Below are 6,713 nucleotides of genomic sequence, written 5' to 3'. Positions count from 1 at the left end.
ACAGCGGAGGCCTCCTGGAAGTATATCAGAAACTTCCTGACATATAATACGAATAAATGCTTAAAATATAATTGACCTATAACTCCCGTCAATAGCTGATGAGACTTGTCATCTAAGCATCATTATGAACGTAGTTAATTGACGCTGTTACTAAATGGTTCGTTATCAATGGATGGATCCGTAAACCGATCAATAAACTCCGCCCCTTAGTTACTGTTGCTGCTTCCCACAAGCTTCTTTCAAAATGGCGGATTAATGAACATTATGGACTGACCCGCTAGAAAGTATTCCAGATGATATCTGTGTGAAATACCTACCAAAATGTGAACCAAAATGCACAAAGATAGCTGTCAAAGAGGCTTAGTTGTTTTACTAAAGATTATGTACAGAAACCACGGTAAAAGTAGCGCCAAATGCTGGCGTTCTCAAAGAAAAAAAAAACACTTTCCGTCTTTGCTAGATATTCCTGACAGGAAAAATACCGAGTCCTTATAATACATGGTATAATTATAATCTTAGTTATCCTTTAAGCAATATGTGAAAAGAAATTACGTCTCATATTACTATATAAATTATTTGATCAAAATAGTATATCCACTTCTGTCGTATAGAGACTGTATTTCCACGCTAGGCTTATACGATAAAAATATCAAACATCATATGTAGTCAGATATGGTGTAAGTGATTTCTTACATCAAGACAGCATTTTCAACAGATAAAGAAATTTATTAATTGGTTCAATAGCTCTAGCTTAATATTAACGTTGCGTAATACTCTACTGTTCTTATTTTACAAGTATGTTTTGCGATCGCGCTGATGTTGCAACTGATTGCGGACCTGTCGATCACCGCTGTGATATCAGTTATATTATTTATTCCCATTATATTATTATATTTATTTGTAAAATACCACGCAATTGTCTTAAAAATAAACATATGTCCAGCTTGGTGCATATTTCAAAACTAATTTTTGCGTGAAAGCTTACAAAGTTTTGAACATTTGGTAGTCATATCAATTTTATTTTCAGTGCGATCGGAAATTGCTCGCATATTATAGGGCTGAATAAATCTCCTCCACAATTAAATTAAACGAATTCCAGACCAGCAAAGTTAAACAAGTCTATCACAGCAATGATACAAACCAAAAGGGACAAAGATATCTTGCCGAAACCTATTAGCCATGTTTTTGTTAGACCGGTGGAAACAAGGAAACGAAAACCTGTGATCTGTTTACTTGACAGTTCATATACTAATTAGATATGTCTTCATTTTGCAAGCAAAACAAAAATTAAAAATGAAAAAAAAAAACAGATAAAATGAATCCATTTGCGTTTATTGTATCATAGTATTAATGGTATTTATAAATAGCCTATGTTTACGATAGTCCTAAGGTAAAATAAACATATGAAACAAAAAAATCAGCGACATTCTAAACCGCATCGACATGTGCGTATATATATATATTTTTTTCAAATAGCATTTAAAAGCAAGCACTTGACAGGAAAATCAGTTTAAACTTATCCATTGTCAGACTTCCTTGAATAGATATGAAAGACATAACATAACATAATAAATAATGAGAAAGCATTAAAATTCACTCCCGAATATTTATCTTTATGCTCCTGATTTAATGTCTGATTAATAAAAGCTTACGTTTTATCCTTGAAATAAAGTTAATATGCCGCGCACTCTTCCGATCTTATCTATAATGTTTGAATAAGGATTTTGGTATTCTATGTAAAATTAATTTACATGTATATGTTTTGACTTTATTAGTGACTCGTTCAATGTTCACTTTGTGTTTAATATTTTTCTGTGTAAGAAGATCGGTGGCCTAATTCAACATTTTTATATAGTATAGTTAACATACAATCAAATGCGAAAATACACATCATACTTTCAATTGCGAGAATATATTGCTGAAGAAGGTTAGCTGTTAGTTTTATATAAGTAAGATATAAATGATTAATATATTTAATATCTTGAACTGAATAATTCTGCGATCGGCCTAAATTATAATAAAGTGAGCAAATTCATATTGAAACTCCGATCACAGACAAAGGAGTAAAGAGAGACAGACGATTCATGATGTATTATGTATGTTATTATATTGTACCATGCACATTAGTGACACACACAGCAGATTCAATATAAAGTTTATTGCTTATTGATCCGTTTAGCGCTTACATTTTTCTAAATCGGCCTTTGGTTTACGGAACAATAAATATTCCCCCTTCTAGCCTTTCCGGGTACCGCTCGTCAGCATTACATATTCCTAACTCACCCCTCAACCCCACTTCCTTCGAAAAAAAAATGCACCAAACTTAAGAGGATAAGTCAGTAATGGTTCCTAAGTGAAAGCTTGTGGGAAGCAATGGCTGGTTAGCAACAAGGTAAGTGGACTGAATAATCCGCGTTATTTTATTGGTCAATGTCATAGATAACAATTAGTTTGACTGACAGCTCGGATCCATCCATTTATGCCACACAAAGAGGGTATATCTTTTGGTAAGACGCAAATTACATTATCAAAAAAAAAACACTTTGCATAGCTTTGAAATGAATTTAACTCCACAAAATTAGTGAAATATAATTTCTGAGAATATTTCACCCACGCAATACTAAATATTGACAGATCTTTAAAGCGTACAAGAAGTATCATAGCGATTTTCTAGCGTATATAATGCGGAACGATAGTACATTTGTAAGTGATAAAGATTTTGTATCAAGCGTGAATCATTAAGTATGTTTTGAATAGGGTAGCTCAATAAACTTTACAAAGAGAAATACAATGTCTAGTTTCCATTGATTTGTATCCTTTGGTGTAGAGTTTATTTGAAAACTGTCAATATATCTTATATTAAAGATAAAGACGTATTTAGGTAGTTGCGCTTATTTTGTTTGATAATTTAATAAGTAAAAAATTCAAACCTTAGAAACAACGAACTCATTTTGAATTTAAAAGTATTCATATCTTTAGCAAACTGGCATACTATTATGTGTACTGTGATTTCTTGTACCGAGCGTATACAATTTGTATGAAAAATTTGTGGTGATAAAGTTTAAAAGTCACTTGCTTTTTTACCTTTTGATGCAGTACATTTTGTAAATAATTATTGGGTATTTCTGTGAACTAGATTGTAATGTTAAATTGTAAAGCTTTAGATTTTTTATTCATATGAAGTATTTGTTGTTCAGTGAATTCAAAGCTGTCCTTGCAGTTAATGTCTCCCCGTGATGATCTGGATGATGGCAATACATATTACGTCATTCAATTATGATTTATATGTGGAGGTTTTCAGTTATTTTCGGAGTGCAGGATACTGTTTTGGAATCAATGAATTATGATTGGGTTTACTGATCATCTTTACATAACACGTCCTGCAGCATTCGACTTGTACCAAAAGAAAGAAATAGAAACTTTTTCTTTGATTGTACGTAGTAATGACTGCCTGTTTCAATAACACAGCATAATGCATGAAACCGAGCACTGCCAAACTAGACAACACATTGGAATCATTGGAAGACATTTCCATCATTAGTATAATTAAGTGTCATACAACATATGTTTTATTGAACTTTTATATTTGTCAGATAACAAAATACAGGATTAATCACATTTAGATGGGCATGAGAATTGTATTTACTGTCTGGACTGTAGCAATGCATTTTCACCATAGAACAAACTTTTGTCATCGTAAGACAAGTTTCCTTTGCAGAAAGTATCTAAAAGGTCTTGTTTCATATTCGCATTATTCTTAATTACTACAAATTAATAGAAATCATCAAATTCATCACTTAGTTATTCAGATACCTTGGTTTTCTTTTAAAGATAATTGCACCTGATGATTCAATCAGTAAGAGCTAGACTTTGGTGAAATGGATTGTTGGAACTCTGTCCTGTATGTATCCATGAGGTATGTGTCATATTAAAGAGACGTGAAGCTTTACAAGATACAAAATTGACGTTGGGTTCAAATCATTGCTCTTTCATTTGAAAAAATAGCATTTATTTTTTTGTGATAAAATAGTTGAAATACTTTAACTGTATTTAATATAATAAAATACTTGCCATATTTTAACAGTAACAAGGTACTCAGAGAGATTGCATTTGTTGGTTGTAGCCATTCCTGTTGACTATAATTTTACCTGTAAATGCAAAAATATCAGAGTCAGCAAAAATGGGTGAAACTAACAAATGATCTTTATATGTGCATATCACAAACAAGACAATTTATTTCAACCTGTAATTATTAAGAACAAATCTATGACTTCATACATTAAAAGAATTCGTTACAGACCGCAAATATCTGATTACGTACTACTTTTGTATATACCGGTGTATGCTTTACAGCAGCATTATTTAAAATAGTTAAAATAAGTATAAAAATGTGAAAGCTATCCCGCTCGCTTCATGAAAAATATACCTGCCTCTAAGAAAAGTAAAATTTGAGAAAAAAAAAAAAGAATAAATCGCTCGTTCTCTCCATCCTTTTTGAAAATATTCCGAAGAACTATTAATCAATTTTAAGTGAGCTCTAGATATGCTCGTCGTCGGTGATACAAAGGAAGTATATATCCTTTCCGATTTATAGAACAGAACAAGTTTATGACTTCCCTTGCTCTGTAAACTAACGATAGATGCATTGGTATCTGTTTTATACCTTGCTATCACAGGTATAACAAATTGCTCAGAAGAAATTATAAAAATAAAAAAGAACTTTTACAAAGTAAAAATTAGTAAACTAATTCTTGATTATTTGAAGGACTAAGAAAGCCAATTTACTTTTGTTTTGTTTTGTATAATTACACTTAAAAAGTTTTCAAAGGTTTAACAATGCAATCAAGCAGTGCGCTATGTCTATTCAGGGGCCATATTTATCGTAGCTGTGCTGGTTTGTTTCAAGGCACTTGAAGAAACAAATTTTTAACATCAAAGTTTTCAGATTTGTGTGCTTATAGTTCTGTCTAATTTTGAGAAACAAATAATATAACTTTACATCAAATCAAAGTTGGTTTGTCAAAAAGCACTTAATTTAGCTTCTAAAAGATCATACAATTCTAGACCGTGTTTTATCTTAAAATGATTAAATAGGAATGAAAGTAATTGTTATCTAAATACATATTTATGAACTAGTAAGAAAAAATCAAGAACTTTAATTTAAATACCTAAAATACTTACAAAGTGTCTCTGATACTTCGAATGCTTCCAAACTGTCTCCCTGTATTTATGAAAGAAGTGACAAGTACTAACTATCAACTTTATTTTTTCATGGGGTTGGGAGGGGGTTTAAGTTCATGCTGGCAGAATCATAGGCCGTATGGTGGAAGAAGATCCCAGGTGTCCCCTGGGCATTATTTCATCAGGGGTGGGCACCCTGGGTAGAATCAATGACATCCTGTGAGCCAGCTGGATGGCTTCCTGACATGAACAATTCTACGTCAAAATAGAGGCTCAAACCCGCATCGGCGATGAGGGGAGTGGGGGTGTGCAAGTGATTTGAAGTCGGAGAGACCTTCAATTGGTACAATTTACTCTGTGTAATATTGTGACAGAATGGTCAATAACTAAAGAAAAGGAAAACAACTTCTTCAAAAGATTAAGTTACAGTCTGTCAAGTCCCCAGTACGGAAAAAGCAAAGCAGGAGCATTATAAAGACATCCCTTACATCGGTCGTTTATACAGCAATGAGATATAGTAGAAATAACACGAATTTTACAAATATTACTAACCCTCTGGTGCATCAAAATATGATCAACGATAAAGAGAGATAAAGTATCTAAAAGAGAGAGTTGGATAATTCTCTTCACACATCAGAAGGGCTGTAAAGACATATGTCTTTGCAAAACGTGCGGTGAAAACATGTTGGAATTGTGTCTATCAAGATTATCCATTAATAAAAGGAGAGAAATATATCGAATAAATAAATATGGGTGTTACGAAAGAGATGGAATACATCAAGATGTCTCTATGTAGAATCAACTCGTCATTTATTTTTACAAGGAAAAGTATTGTATTGTCCACACTACAAATGAATTTCCGATTTAAATAACTTAGCAAAAAAGAAATATTGCTACATCATGCCATGAACTGCAATACATTTTGTAGGGTTTCTATACGGAGGATGTTACCATTTTATCCGATGGTATGAAAAGGAGAGAGTCGTTTAATGCAGACGAGCTGCAGGCAAAGTATAAGTTAACATTATGTGGTGGAACGACTTGTTTTGTTCACTCGTCAAAAACAATCTGTTTTCTCGTCATTGTTAACTATGTAACATACAATCACACTTTCTGACTGTGTTTATTTTCACAACCCGTCAGCAATACTAATACATTGTACTGCAGGTTCAAACAGACGGCGATATTTCTGTTTTACTGCCCGCCGATATAACCTGGAATCACGGTGCCTTAAATGGACGAAAATATGCTCAGCTGACGAAGACAAATTTCCAAACATCATTTTATATTGATTTATGATACATAGCCATTTAGCCGACCAATTCAATGACACTCTGATGAAATTATTAGCAGACTTGAACATTAGGCAGAAACAAAACCTGGTAATTATTTATAACTGAATGGAGTTATTAATCTCTTATAATACATTGAGTAAAATGCAACCTATGATAATTTGAAAATATTCATGACAGATTTCAGTGTGAATATTTAAACAGTCGCTTACCTGTATCAGGAAGTAGCGGGTCTGTCGG

This window comes from Mercenaria mercenaria, chromosome 2 (genome assembly GCF_021730395.1).
Source record: "Mercenaria mercenaria strain notata chromosome 2, MADL_Memer_1, whole genome shotgun sequence".
Taxonomy (NCBI): domain Eukaryota; kingdom Metazoa; phylum Mollusca; class Bivalvia; order Venerida; family Veneridae; genus Mercenaria; species Mercenaria mercenaria.
This window is presented reverse-complemented; position numbering follows the sequence as displayed.